The following is a 16518-nucleotide window of genomic DNA, read 5'->3' as shown; positions in this document are numbered from 1 at the left end:
GTCAAGACGTGCTGGGCCGGTAATGGAAAGCCGGATCAGAATACAGAACATAGCTAACAATCACACAGCACAGGAAAAATGGATGTCATGACCTAAAAAGCCCTAAGTGTGCCATCATTCGAACTACATATCGGTGCATGCGGTAATGATCACACAAACGCGCACACATCCGCAGAAACACGCACAACCTTGTAATGCTCTATGAGCAAAACCAGGTGCATTTGCAAAAACTCTGGTTCTGAGTTTCTGTCAGAAGCAGAGCCTTCTTGTGAAATGAGCCAAAATGGCTATCTCTACCTTTGCAAACAACTTAAAACAAGGAATTTTTAATTTTAACACATTTTGAAGAGCATAAAAAAGCAGAACAGTAGTCCAAATCATCTTGCAGGTAAACATTTCTGAGGTTTAAGTCAAAGTTAAATTTAGAAGTTTGCCTGGTGTTCACTGTTAACTATCCTAACTCACTAACCCTAAATAAGAATGTGAAGTGATGTTGTTGTGAAAAATAAATACAACTACTGTCAGCATTACAATAAGAGAGTGTGTGTACTCACCTTTGCCTGTGCTTGCACCTCCTGATCATGGTATAGTAGAAATGTTCTCTGCCTAGGAAACCAACACTTAAAATCATGTTGACCTCCTCCTCTTCATTTAAAGGTAAGAGCAATTCATTTTTTTATTTTTTGCAACAGGGTTTCTTTAATGATTTTTATTGTGAAAAGAATTTGCAAGTTAAAATACGCAGGTAATGACACAAAAGTTTTACAATAATTCCTTACACAATACAAGTAATGGTCTGCATATGTCTCTGTATCACGTCGCCTGTGGTTTTAAATGGCTCAATAGAAAATGTACATACAAAGACGTTAGCACAGAGATATTGCTGCAAAATCACAATTATACATTTTGCTCTAGCACCTTTTCTGTTTCTGTTTATTGTGAAATTATAATCATAGTCCCTTAATTGGTTAAGTATTTAAATGTTCTGTTTTGCAAGCGTAAATTACAACGTTTTATATGGAAAAAAATAATGCTTTCAATTGTTTTTCCTATACAATATGCATTCCAACAAACGCCCATCAAGGGAGAACCAAATCAATGGATTCTTATGGATTTAATGTGTGAATGCACAGAGGAGTAGTTAGTAACAGTGGGGTGCAGTCCGCTCCCGGGTGAAACCATTGGAGGGGGGACACCAAAATGACTGACAGTCATTTTGGTGTTACCTCCTCTGAAAAGTCGGGCACTTGGTCATGGAATGAGAGCCCGACAGTTGCAAGAAAGAGGAGGGGGACCCGGCAGCATACCTTATCCCGCCGTCTGAACGTTCCCTCCTCTCTCTGCTGGCGTCCATCACCAAGATGGCCGCCAGCAGATATGACCAAGATGGCCGTGCATGCACGATGACGTCATCGTGCACACGTGTGGTGATGTCACGAATATGCATGGTGACGTCACCGTGTGGTGTCACCCAGTATCCACTCCGGGTGACACCCGGCCTCGAGAAGCCCCTGGTTAGTAATTGTGCCAAGGAATGAAACAACTGAACTCCAGACATATATAAAAGACAAGAAATTAATAGAGCTCCATATTTATTAATATGTCATTAAATGTATTTTTTTAAGGAGAACTATGGGGTTAAGTCTTTCCCCCATAGTTCTGCTTAGGGTAACGTGAGGACACAAACTAGCATCCTCCCGTCACCCTAGGCTCAGTATACCGCAAGCTGTAGCTCGCGGTATACTGAGACGCCGCAGCTGAAGCAGATCCCGACAATTGTGCCGGGATCCGCCCAGCTGCGTGACTGACAGCTGGCTCTGCCTATCTAGAGTGGGGAGGGGGGAACCCAGCCTCTCCCCTGTCACGGCAGAGAGCCGTGACAGGATCGAGAGGTGAGCGAACGCCGGTATGTGTTCGCTCACCTCCCGATCTACTGAGCCGACCTGTGACAGCCTCATTGTCACAGGTCGGCTAGAACTATGAGGTGAGTGAAAAGCACTCACCTCATAGTTCTTCTTTAAATACAGTCATACAAGAATTAAGTACCTGAATTTGACTTGTTATCAACCTCTTGAAATCTCTGTACAGCAAAGCTCAGAATGGAAGAGGAAGAACCAGCACAGGGAGCCAATCAGCTGTTCTGCGGTGATCATATGCCAACAATGTAAAGGTCAATAGGAAAAGATAGCAGAATGAAAGAGAGATAAGCTTAGCTCTGTGCTTCTTCTTCTTTTACTGTCCAGTCCAGGGCCGTAGCAAGGTCGAGTCAACTGAGGCTCTCGCCTCGGGCGCAGGTGCAGGGGGGGGGCACAGCCAGCAGGGAGAGAGGGGGGCTTCTCCTCTGGATCCCCGCTGCTTTCCCCATCTGTATGCAGCGGGCATCCGAGGAGAAGTGAACAAAGCTCTGCAGCTGCGGGGGCGGGGAGGAGGGAGCCGCTGATGGCTCTCTATCTTCTCACCGCTCTGCAATGCTGCTGTGACAGCGGCCCACTCCTCCGCCCCACCCCAACACCGGCTGAAGTGTTGAGGGGGCGGATCCCTGCTGCATACAGGCGTGGGAAAGCAGCAGGGATCCAGAGGAAAAGCTGCAGGCTGAGCCCCCCTCTGTGCGTGGCCGAGTGGTGGAGGATCAGTACATATCAGTGATAGTACTATGTGTCCCCAGTTATGAATGAACAGGATGTGCTTTACATCACTTCCTGTTCATTCATGAGTTTCTCAAATAAATTATTAAAAATACAAAATTAAAAAATATATCCTGGAGGTGGGGGCGCACGCCATCACATGATGCCGCATGTGCACGATGCTGGGTGATGTCACATGCCCGTTGGGGGGTGGGCACGTTTTTTTCTTGCCTCGGGCGCAAAAAGAGTTTGCTACGGCTCTGGTCCAGTCAGAGGGTTGGAGAGGGACAAAACACATACATGTAAATGCAGCAGAGGCAAGTTAGGTCTCTTGCCCTGCCTGACAGTTGGCATAGCTGTGGCAGATAAAGCTCCCATATTTGTATTTTATCTGTGTATTTAGCTGTTTACCTGGAGCTTTATAAAGGAAAATACGTGTCCTAAATCGTTTTTTTTTTTCCACACAGTATGCATCCCAACAAATGTTCATCTGCAAATTTAAAATTTGAAGCAATTTGGCGCAAAGGATAAATAGTTTAGTCTAACCGTTGATATTGGATCCAAGAAAAAAAAATAGCTCCTTGAAGCTGCAAAGCTGTTTCATTGATGAATATCTTGGCATGGTTACTTAGTACACCTCTGTGCATTCACACATTAAATTCCATAAGAAGCCATTAAACTGGTTTCTCTCCTGAGGGCAATTTAGTAAGAATGGATTCTTACATATCCATTAACCTTAACAGCATCTTTATTTTCTCTGTGATATTTTTTCTATCTGATGCAATTTATGTTGGAGATAAATAAATATATATATAAAAAAAATAAATAATGAAATTCATGAAGGTAAAAATTAAATAAAATCGCATTATGGTATCTAAATAATAAATACGCCTACATGAGCTAATAAATCTAGTCCCAATTTATGTTGTAGGTCGTTTAATATCTTTTGAAAATATTCTCACCAGGTTGTGCTTAATTTTGCCTGGACTGCGGGGCATGTTTAGATGATAAAGACTCACTCACTATGGCCAATCAGGGCAGAATGAGAGCGTCTGCAGACTTAGAGCTTGAGCATAGAGTTTGTTTTAAAGCATTCATTTTAATGGTGCTACTTCACAAGCATGCAGCCCATTGACAAGTATTAGCCAAAAAAGGTAAGTTCCTCTTGGGCGGGGACTGATATAAAAAACTTTTCTGACATGTCTGTGAAGGTTCTCATTTACCCATGTCATGGGATACCCTGTGGTGTATTATGGTTTTGTGCTGCCCTTGGCAAGCCTACACTCAGGCACCCCCCTAATCTAATTGGTATTGGTGCATCCCTATATATAATAGATCCCAGCACACAGGTATATATATATATATACAGGTATATACAATAGATCCGAACACACATGTATATACAATAGATCCCAGCACACGGGTATATACAATAGATCCCAACACACAGGTATATACAATAGATCACAGCACACAGGTATATACAATAGATCCCAGCACACATGTATATACAACAGACCCCAACACACGGGTATATACAATAGATCCTAGCACACAGGTATATACAATAGATCCGAACACACATGTATATACAATAGATCCCAGCACACGGGTATATACAATAGATCCCAACACACAGGTATATACAATAGATCACAGCACACAGGTATATACAATAGATCCCAGCACACATGTATATACAACAGACCCCAACACACGGGTATATACAATAGATCCTAGCACACAGGTATATACAATAGATCCGAACACACATGTATATACAATAGATCCCAGCACACGGGTATATACAATAGATCCCAGCACACTGGTATATACATGTGTGCTGGGATTCTATTATATATACATGTGTACATGTGTGCGGGGATCTATTACACATGACTGCCTGTAGCTGGAGATCACTGCTGAGCTGTCAGTGCAGTGATCAGTCCCCATCTCACACTGCTCCGCCCAACCCCTTACCTTCAGCACTTTAATGGCAGCTCCCTGGAGCACCACTTATCCAGCTGGGCCCAGGCTCTCTCTCCCTTCTCTGGGGTACTGGCACCGGTCTCCGCTGTTCTGGTTCACTTTCGCTGCTCTGCCGCTACTGAATGACAGGCAGCAGGAAGCTGTCCCCGACCCCAGCCACTTCCTTCTCCTCAGAGTCTGTAGGAAGTAAAAGTGAAAGCAAGTGTGGCAGTCAGGTGCTTCCTTAGCTTCTGGCGCTGACTGCCTCACTGGTTTGGAGTCGGCTTTTTTTGCCACCCTTCTTGAAAGTGCCGCTCACGGCAAACGCCTTGCTTGCCTTACGGTGGACAAGCCCCTGAGTTTACCTAGTAGTAATAAATCACATTCAACTGGACTTGTTCGGTATTGGTGAAGATGTTTCACAGCTTCTGAAAGCCACTCAAGTTCATCTTGGGCAGGGGCTCATGTAAAAAGCTTCTCTGAAATGGCTGTAAAAGTTCTCATTTACACATGCCATGATATAGCTTCTAATAGTAAGGCACATTCAGCTGGACTAATTCTGTAATGTTAAAGACTTTTCATAGCTTCTGCAAGCCAACCAAGATCCTCTTGTGCAGGAACTTGTAGAAAATGCTTTTCTTAAATGCCTGTGAGGTTCTCATTCACCCAGATCATGGTATAGCTAGTAGTATTTAGTCAAATTCAGCTGGACTTGTTCTGTATTGTTGATGATGTTTCATAGCTTCTGCAAGCCACCCAAGCTCATCTTGGGTGGGGACTGATGTAAAAAGCTTTTCTGAAATGTCTGTAAAGGTTCTCATTTACACATGTCATGGTATACCTTGTAATAGTAAGTCACATTCAGCTGGACTTGTTCTGTATTTTTGAAGATGTTTCATAGCTTCTGCAAGCCAGCCAAGATCCTCTTGAGCAGGGACTGGTATAAAATGCTTTTATGAAATGCCTGTGAGGTTCTCATTCACCCATGTCATGGTATAGCTAGAAGTATTGAGTCACAAACAACTGGACTTCTTGCATAATGTTGAAGTGGTTTTATACATTCTTCAAGCAACCCATGATCCTCTTGGGCAGGGACTGATATAAAAAGCTTTTCTGAAATGTCTTTGAAGGTTGCCACGGTATAAATAGTAGTTGTAAGTCACATTCAGTTGGACTTGTCCTCTAATGTTGAAGACATTTTGTAGCTTTTGCAAGCCACACATCTTTGATTCTAATGATTCTCATGAACATACCCCAGTATTTATATCCACACAGGTATCTCTGACACCTCAATCCAGTCACTGTGCACTGTGTAGATGTTGATAGTCCGATAATAGGATAGGAGGTGGGAAAGGTGTGGAACCATCATGTTCTAGTTACATAGTCCTATCCTTGGTGTCAGGAAGTCTGCTTATGTGTTAATCGGTCGATTAACATGGACTTTTGCTTTACATTACCGTCTCTGAAATATTTCTGTGTTAAATATGATGAGTTACTTGTCAGGATTTTATTAGTATACAGGAAACTAAATAAACAAATACAGATAGACAATGACACCTCTGTATGACCTTTCCAAGAGGTAATCTGTACAGACAATATATTAAAATCTGTCAAACGTCTTCTGCAAAATATCTAGAAAACAAATGGAAAAGAAGGAGCAGACAGGTCTTGTTCAATATGTTTGCTCTTTTTCATTGCCTTTTTTTCAGTGGCTAATGAAGACCCATGGGTCTTTCAGGTATTGAACCGCACATGCAGAAGGTAATGCTTGACCCCTGGATTTTGCTGCATTTACATTCTTCCCATCTACAGGGCAAAGTTGGAAACACTTAAAAGAATTCTCTGTTGCAAAAGTGCCACCTCAGATGTCACAGTATGTACCTCGCTGTCCTTCACTTGTCACTGCCAAGAATTCCACTGTTGCTTTCTTTTAGTATCTGTGAAAGTTAAAACTTAAAGTGCGTGTCTGTGAAAAAAAAACACATGCAGTAACTGTGCACGGGGTTAAGTGCTTGTTTTGGTCTAGGGTTCAAAATAGGGATGTTCAGATACCAAGTGCCATACTTGGTACAAGCACAAATACAAGTACAGATACTTTTCCAGCTCTAAGACTTGACTAGAGAAAAACATCTAAAGTTAGGAGGCTGCTGTCATTTTTAAGGAACATCCTGGGATTTGTGCATCCCTGTTTTCATGTATGATTTGTTTTTTATAACTATATATATATTCAGAATGCACCGATACCATTATTTTCAAGTATAATTACCGTATTTTCCGCTCAATAAAACGCACTTTTTTCCCCCAAAAGGCGGGGAAAAATGTGTGTGCATCTTATGGAGCAAATCCCTATCGCCCGAGCCCGGGACATGCAGTTTCGGGCGCCGGGCGAGTAGTGTTTTTGTACATGCAGCCTTGCGCCGGACAAGCAGAGCTACATGTACAGTGGGAGCCGCTGCTCGTTTAATACAAGTGATCAATTAGATCACTTGTATCAAATTGAGCAGCGGCGGCGATCGTGTGTCTCCCCCCCCCGCCGTGGCTTTCAGTGTCCCCCGGTCCTCTGGGGGACCCATGACCATGGCATAGGAGCTCACCATAGACGTCCGTTCTTCGTCTGCTCTGTGTGATTACTGAGACCATGGCGCAGATTACAGCGCCACCTGTCTCAGCTGTGACTAACTACAGCTGTCACAGAACACAGAACGCCTGCGTCCTATGGCCCGGTGCGCCTTATAGAACGCAAAATACGGTAGTGATCATACAATGAGGTATGCATAAAGAGGGAATACCACATCCTAATAATTTATATCAAAGAGAAAAAAAAGAGAGTTTGGACTTTTAAGTTACTCCAAGGATCACACAAATGTACTTTTTTTAATTAAAAAAAATAATTATTTTAACATATCTAAACATGCAAAAGAACAAGAAAAATTATCTAAAAAAGACCAAAGGATGTAGCCACATCCTCCCACAATTTTGACATTACAGTTCTTTTAACAATTTGCTTGATATTAGCTTCCTTATTTTACTGTAGTCCAATGGGAGGAAAACACATTTCATTGTTTTCAAGTATTGATACATTTTTGTTTGTCAATGCAGACTAATGATTTCAGGGCAGTGGTGGAGCGCCAGAGCCAGGTCCCAGCTGCAACCAGTGCAACCCTGGTAGTTCTCATGAAAATGCCAAGTATCTGCACTGGTATCTGAACTGGTATCTGCACTGGTATCTGAACATCCCTAGTTCAAAATAAAAAAAAAGTAATACCCATCTGATCCTTGATCTTGCCTGACTGCTAGACCGCTCCCTGCAGCCATTCGAGTCTGGAAGTCTCAGCTTTAATATTATGTATGTATATGGCTCCCAGACCCGTATTTCTTTCTGGAGCTCCCGAATGGTATTTGAAAATTTTGGACTTCCGAATGCCATTCGCGTCTAGGCGCTTCAGCTTATATCTGTATATGGTTTTCTGTGGTAGTCGCAATTATTTCATAAACTCATCTGAAACTAAGAGAAATTTGGATTTCGTCCGAATCCGAAACCCCAAACCGAATTGAATTTCGAACCCGAATCTCAAATTCCTAAATAACGAAAAAAACAAACTGAAATTTTTCTGCAGCTTACATGTCTAGTTCAAGCATGGAAGCAGAGAGACAATATTGTCTACTAGACATGTGAATTCGGATGCAGACGAACCTGCAAATCATCGAAATTCAGTTGATTCGGCGGTTCATCCGAATCCGAAATAACGAATTTATTATATGCCCGAATATACGAAAACTATATTCGGACATACATAAATGCATTTTCAGAACACGCGGCAGCTATTGGCCACCAGCGTGTTCTGCGCATGCCCAGCCACCATCTTGGAGGTTGAGCGTATGACATCAGATGATGATGTCGTCACACGCTGAACGAGCGGTGGCCATATCGGCCGCCGGCACATTCTGTGCATGCGAACCCCTGAATCCAAAACCGCACACTGAAACTGCAGAATGAGCAGTGGCCATATCGGCCACATTCTGCTCATGCATGCTGCCATTTTGGAGTATATCTTGGTATACACCAAGATGGCGGTGCTCAAACATGCCAAGATACACTCCAAGACGGCAGCGTGCATGAGCAGAACGCGCCGGCGACCGATATGTCGACCGCTCGTTCTGCAGTTTCAGTGTGCGGTTTTGGATTTGGAAGTGTGTTGCCTCTGAATCTGAAACATAATGAAAATGTGTTTCCTTTGACAAAACTCATGTTTTTCGTTTTCATTTGTTTAGTCCGAAAACACATTTTTTTGCCGTGCGCATGTCTATTGTCTACTATGTATGTTTGTTTTGTTATCATACAGGGACATTTTTTAGATGCATTTAGCTGTTCATGGGTGGGTTGAAGTTCCACTTTAACTTCCCCTTTAAGTCCGACTTCCCTGTGAACTTAACCTGCTATTTCTATGTTTACTGCTGATCGCCCATAAAAAAAAGAAAAAACATTTAAAAGAAAGCTTTTCTCCTTTAAAAAGCATCACAAAAATCTCAGGTAGAAAAGTAATTATTACAGAGACAAATTAGGCAGAACGATAAACCTTCAGGGTGACAAGGCAGTCACCACGTAATGAGCTTTGCCATCAATTCTGCACAGCGATATTGACTTTTCACTTTGTTAAATAATCCTGCTCATTTGAAAAGTTTGGAATTGCGGAAATCAACAACAGCAAAAAAAGAATTGCACTTTAATTCTCCCTTTTCAGTAAAACAATGCGGAAGGAAGCGGAGAGCCCTCCAAAGAAAAAGGCGGACATATGTTTGAGATTGTTTAATGTTTTTCACATAGAAATATGCCATCTGTTGCATTACAGCTTTTATGGAGTTCACATTCTTCAGTAGATGTGGACAAAGACTAATTAAGGATGTTTTCATTTCCTCCCAAATGTTAGTCTTTGGTCCGCGCTGTTTGTTTTTAAATGATGCATATTGTCTGTCTTACCATTCCTTAAAGGGGAAATATCACCTTTTAATCTTTTTTCTTTTATTGCATTACATACAGTATGTAAGTCGTTATCATAAAATTCACCTGTACGGAAGGAAATGTGCAGGATGCCGCTGCTGACCTACTTCTAAAACTGCTCATAATCTCAATTTAGCTTCATTGCATGAACATCAGATATATTTTTAATGTTAAGTGTATCCCCGCTATTTAATGTGTCTTGCAGATGTCCCAGTACTCCCCTTGCAGATGTCCCAGTACTTCCCTTGCAGATGTTCCAGTACTCCCCTTGCAGATGTCCCAGTACTTCCCTTGCAGATGTCCCAGTACTCCCCTTGCAGATGTCCCGGTACTCCCCTTGCAGATGTCCCAGTACTCCCCTTGCAGATGTCCCGGTACTCCCCTTGCAGATGTCCCAGTACTGCCCTTGCTGATGTCCCAGTATTCTCTCTCCTTGCTGATGTCCCAGTACTCTGCTTGGCAGATGTCCCAGTACTTCCCTTGCAGATGTCCCATTACTCCCCTTGCAGGTGTCCCAGTACTCCCCTTGCAGGTTTCCCAGTACTCCCCTTGCAGGTGTCCCAGTACTCCCCTTGCAGATGTCCCAGTACTCCCCTTGCAGATGTCCCAGTACTCCCCTTGCAGATGTCCCAGTACTCCCCTTGCAGAAGGCCCAGTACTCTGCCTGGCAGATGTCCCAGTACTTCCCTTGCAGATGTCCCAGTACTTCCCTTGCATATGTCCCATTACTCCCCTTGCATATATCCCATTACTCCCCTTGCAGATGTCCCAGTACTGCCCTTGCAGAAGACCCTTTACTCTGCCTGGCAGATGCCCCAGTACTTCCCTTGCAGATGTCCCAGTACTTCCCTTGCAGATGTCCCAGTACTTCCCTTTCATATGTCCCAGTACTGCCCTTGCTGATGTCCCAGTACTCTCCTTGCTGATTTCCCAGTACTTCCCTTGCAGATGGCTCAATTATATATTCTCTGAAATTAGACACCCTTTAGAATAAAAAAAAAATGCTGGTTGCAGTTTTTTATGTTGCACAATATTTGAGCAAATGTTTATCAAACCAGTATTTTTAGTATAAAATACACAAACATGGATTTTAGTGCACATAAACACAATATAATACCCATTTTTTTTTATAAAATATAAAAGACGGGGTTACTTCAAGTAAATAGATACCAAACATGTCAAGCGTTAAAATTGTGTGTGCCATGCAATGGTGGCAAATTATCCTTAGGCGTCACTTTAAACCTTTACTGCTCTTCAGTTTAGAGTTAACGGGGAATTAGCAGGACAGAATAAATGAGCAAGGCTAAGCCCACATTTTCTAGAGACAAAAAGCACAAGTTGGGGTTTTACTATAAGAATTAATAAACTGCAGAGAATACAGCAATGTAAAATTAGCGGGAGCAGGACAGTTTCAAAATCCCATTTTTTTAAAAAAGGAAACTCTTGCAGGATAAAAAAAAAAGTTTATCCTAAAATAAAGGCCCTATGAACATAAAATATAAACCAAAATACCAAAAAAAATTAACCCCTCAAAAAAAAAACACACCGAAGAAAAATCCCTCTTTTTTTTTTAAAGGGAAAAGAGTTTGCTGTGGAAGGGAAAGCAGCTAAAAGCAACAGCTGACCTCGAATCCAACACAAAATTAAATGAAAGTGTTAGGTCCGAGGTGTGGGCCCGATGTGATGAGGAGGACCTCCCTTGCAACCCCATCTGATGACCACTGGGGTGAAGACAGTGTGCTCAGGCAGGGGGTGCACGGGTGTCGGATCACGGTTTCCCGGGGTCTGCAGCCGATGGTAGTGGAGCAGGGTAGGCAGCCGTGCAGAGGAAGTGAAGACAAGCCGGGTCAATATTAGGCGGACAGCGAGGTACCAGACAGGATCCAGAGAATGGTCGAGGGACAAGCCGGGTCGGTATTAGGCAGACAGTGAAGTACAAAGGGATAATCCAAAGGGAACGTCAACAAGGAAGCCAGGTAGTCAGGAAGTGCACAGGAGCAGATCACAGATGACTGGTGCTGACTAGCAATCACTCAGCAATGAATCCCAGTCTTGTGGCGCTTTAAATAGGCTGAGACGTTGTACTGCGCGTGCACCGACGTGATGACGTCACCCACGCACGCGCAGTGTCCTGACGTCACGCCGTGCGGGGCGGGCCCCGCCGGGTCACAGGGCACCCGTGACTGCGCCGCCGGGACGCCCCCTTATATCTGTGTTTCCTGTGTTTTCTTTTATGTCCATATGTTTTTTTCCCATATGTTCTTTGTATATGCGGTCCCCAATCTGACAATTAACTGGAATCCCCAGTGAAAAGAGCTTGAGGAAACATTGTCACAAAGCATATGCTTAGCAGCAACTACCACTGGTAAATAAATGCAATAAATATTAGCTTGAGAGCATTTCCCCCAACAAAGTCTAAATACATCACTGAAGTGTAAAAGCGAGGATGAGACTCTTCTGTTCCCAACACAACGGTGATTAATGATCCGCATGAGTCAGTATGATGTGTATAAGCCTTCGATGTACTTATAAAATGCTGGCATTATAGTGGAATTGAGAGTTTGTAATTCTCAAAAATTATGGCAAAAAGTGTAGCCAGTTTGTAAAAAAAAAAAATGGAGTTGATTGTTGTAAATTATGATTGAAGTAGATATTTTAGGGGTATATTTCGGGTATATGCTTAAGTAAATAACAAACTCGCACAAACAATATGCAAAAAGGAGAGGCATACGTTAATGGAATTGATGAGATGTTTGGTGGCACCAGCAGAGTCTTGTACCGTGTTTCCCCGAAAATAAGAAAGTGGGGGTGATTTACTAACCTAAACACACGCACGCACCAGGTTCTTGTTGGGGGCCCTTTAATTTTATTTTTATTCTACTGAAAACGTTTAAAGTGTTTTTGAAATATGAACTTATTCTGGGCCACTTAGTAGTACAGGAAGTGCAATAATGACAGCAGTGAAGCCTGCAGCTCTAAAACAAGAAATAGCTTCTACTTTGTACATATTTATTTACATATACTTTAAAGAGACCCTGTCATCAGACTATTCATTACAACAGCTATGTTCCTATGAGACTATTTGTGCATTTGACATATTCCATGCATGTTATTTACCTGTAAAAGATTCCCTCGTGTAGGCATCTAAAAGCCCCGGATTGCTGCTGGGCACCGCCATCTTGTATGGGATGTTATCAGCCCCAGCAGACTTAGAGCCATCACTCAATATTATATTCCCTTCACTCCTCCCCCAGCAGCTACATCAAAGGTTATGATGGTTGTAGTTGAGCTGCAGGGCGGAAGAGCTGTCCCAGCACAGACAGCAAATAGACACTCCCAGAAGATGAAGGCTATGATGTTAAAGGACAGAGAGACAGTGCTAGGGAACAGACTCTTCCTGGAGTAAGCACATTTCTAGCAAGTTCAAAGGCACTTTACAAATAAATAAATAAAAATGATGGACATAAGCATTTAATTAGAAAATATGGATGTAAGCATTGAAATATAAAAAGATATGGATGTAAACATTTACATATAAAAATATATGGATGTAAGCATTTAAATAAAAACAATGTAGAAGTAAGCACTTAAATAAAAAAATATGAAAAAGTGTTTTTTTTTTAAGTGGAAATATGCGTTTAAATAAAAAAAAATATGGAAGTAAGGGTTAAAATAAAAATGAAGAAGTAAGTATTTTATTCGAAATATGGAAGTAAAAATTTAAATATAAAAATATAGAAATAAGCATTTAAATAAAAAAAGCATTTCAAATACATTTTTCTGTGATTTTACCTGCAATGTTTTAAAAAATATATAAGTCTTCAGGCTTTTATTTCTGTTTTAATGTGTTTAAAAAAAATCTGGGAAGGCAATCAATCTTGTGGGCCTGTAGGAAGCATTTGTATATTGTTTGCAGTGGGTAAAACACAGCTAAAAGTTAGACAGCCATTTGTAGCAGTAAATGTAGCATCACACGCCTGAGCCCGGCACCAATAAAAGTCACCGCTGACAGAGAACTGCAGATAAAAACCTCAGAGAACATACTGCAAGTATTTAGAATAGTGCGCAGGTTATAGGAAACATAAAATCCTGACTCCTTTCCACTTATACTTAATTTTCATATTTTGTTTGTACAATACACAAGTCTGTGTCACTATCTACATGTTTAATGTTTTTAAATCTTTAAAAATAAAACGTAAAAAAAATTATAATGTAATCACAATGAGCAACTGCATATGAAATAAAAAAAATACATAGGAGCGTCTCAGATCTATGTTTGCGTAATTGCACCTTAAAACGCGTATTTTCACGGAATAGAAACGCACAGCAACGTGTTTTTTCGTGTGTTGTCTTCAGCCCTACGTATGCAGAATATAATTGAATAATATATGTATTTATGTTTTTCATTATTATTATATTTATTATTATTTTTTTGGAGCCAGTAAAGCATTGCAACCAGAGTAGATGGCAGGTGCAATGCTCTGGCTCCTGCAGATTTTTCCTTAACATGGACTGGAGAAAGTGTCAGTGGACTACCTGTGTTGTGACATCACGGCACTTGTATTCCATTAAGAAGATCCTCTGCCTTGGTGGCTGATGGGACTTGTAATTTCTCCATTCATAGATCCTACCTAAGAATCTGTGTGAATGGATGAATGGATCTGTGTGAACCTGTGTGAGCGGAGCCATGGACAGCCATGTCACCATGAAGGGCCCACTTAGGCTCAGCCACTGGAGAGAAGAAAAAGCACCAGATGTCTCTGGACTTAGATAAAATAAGTATTATACTATGCATATTCTGGGGAAGGGTTGCATTTAAGGAAGGCAAGGAACAAAGGAAGGAAAGAAAGATAATGGATGGAAGGAAAGGCAAAGGAAGAAAGAGGGAAGGAAGGGGGAGAAAGGAACACAAGGAAAGAAGAAAAGGCAATTAAAGGAAGGGGAAAGGAAGTAAATAAATAAGGAAGGGAATGAATGGAGGCAAGGAAAGAAAGAAAGACAATGGAAGGAAAGAGGAAGGAAGTATGGAAATAAGGAAGGGGGAGATAAGGAAGGGGGAGATAAGGAAGGAAGAAGGGAAGGAAAAAAGTAAATGGAAGGAAGGAAAGGCACAGGAAGGAAGGGGGAGGAGTAGAGTAAGGAAATAACGAAGTGGGAGGAAGGGAGGCAAGGAAAGAAAGAGGGAAAGACAATAGAAGTAAGGAAAGGCAAAGGAAGGTAGGGGGAGGGAACTAAGGAAAGAAGGAAGGGGAGGAAGAAAAACAGGAAGAAGAGGAGGGAAGGAAGGAAGTGTGCACAGCGGTGTCACCATGGAGGGCCCATTCACATTCAGCCACTGGAGAGAAGAGGATAGAAGCACCAGATGTCACAGGACTTAGACAAACAAGCATCCTATCAGGTATATGTTGGGGAAGGGGGGAGCATTTAAGGGAGGAAAGCAAAGAAGGAAAGACGATGGAAGGAAGGAAAGGCAAAGGAAAGAAGGGGGAGATACACAAGGAAATAAGGAAAGGGAGGAAGAGAGGGAAGTAAATAAGGAAGGGGGAGGAAGGGAGGCAAGGAAGGAAGAGAGGGCAAAGAAGGAAGGGGGAGGTAATCAAGAAAAGAGGCTAAAGAGAGGGAAGGAAGAAGGCAATGAAAGTGAAGGAAGGAAATAAAGATGATGGCAAGAATGCAAGTAATGAAAGTAAGTAAGGGGAAAGGAAGAGGGGAAGGTAGACTGAAGGAAGTAAAGTAAGGGTCAAAGCAAAGAAAGGCTTTTGCCATGAATATCCTCGCTCAGGCATTTCCTGCCATGAGGTGAAAACAATCCATCCCTGTCTCCTAATTGTACCCCTGCATTGTCAGATAGTCACATGGGCTTCATCTTGTCACAAAGGAGACTAAACTTGGCCATTGTAATGCCCATTACGCTAACATGTGAATCTGTACGGGTAGAGCCACGCAATGGGACATGAAGGGACTGGGTTTGCCATCAGAACATGTTTCATGTTACACTCAAAATATGGGTGTAAAGTGAAACATGTTCATAATTCCACAGCCCTGCTCTTCACTGGCCCCGGTTTTGATGACTGGTCACCTGAAGCCTGGTCTCTGCTGGTCTCTGACTGGTCTCTGCCTGGTCATGTTGACGCCCCTTTTGCTGGTTTCATCATGTTCAATGCAGAATCAGAGGACTCTTCTGGTCTTGCATTGTACATGGTGAGCGGGAGGCTCACATTCAGGCCCTGTAGAGAAGAGGATCAGAGCACCAGCTGTTGCAGGACTTGAACCCCCCCTTTAATTTTTTGGGCCACCCCAGATACACTTTACTGTTGCCAGCTAATACTTTTAGATTTCCCTTCTGGTTCAATGGGAGCCGTGAACTCAGAGCTGCTGTAACTTATTTGCTCTATAATAGGGAGGAGGTCACAGTTTTAAAGAAATGCATTGTTTGTCATAGCTAACTTGCTGCCTAGAACCTAAAAAAGCAGAGTGAAGAATCCATCCATCTATACAGCTATTATGTTTTATTGTTTCTTCTTCCAAACAGAGAAACCAAAAAAACTAATCAGAACTCATTAAAAGTCTTCTTTATACTTTGTACTGAACTTTGTCCTGTGTGTTTTCCTTTAAGAGAAACCTCTGAGTGAAGGAATGAATCATATGTTATTAAGTTATCGTTTCACAATGGCTCGCTGTGAGAGTTGATGTTTTGTGAAATATAATAAGTACGTTTTTGGCAATCTAAGAACAAAGACCTATTTCAGATTAGAAATTTAATTAACTATACTGAATAGAGACGGCGTGTGATTTCGGAATGACATACAAATTGTAGTTCATGGGGGGAAACAACAAGACCATTTAAAGATTAGATTCTGCGGCATGTTAGCAGGAATGGAAATGAACAGAATGTGCACGTTGTTTAGAACACCGCAGAACTTCACG

Source organism: Nanorana parkeri, unplaced genomic scaffold (genome assembly GCF_000935625.1).
Source record: "Nanorana parkeri isolate BGI_ZX_2015 unplaced genomic scaffold, ASM93562v1 scaffold138, whole genome shotgun sequence".
In the NCBI taxonomy this organism is placed as follows: Eukaryota; Metazoa; Chordata; class Amphibia; order Anura; family Dicroglossidae; genus Nanorana; species Nanorana parkeri.
Note: the sequence above shows the minus strand (reverse complement) of the source record.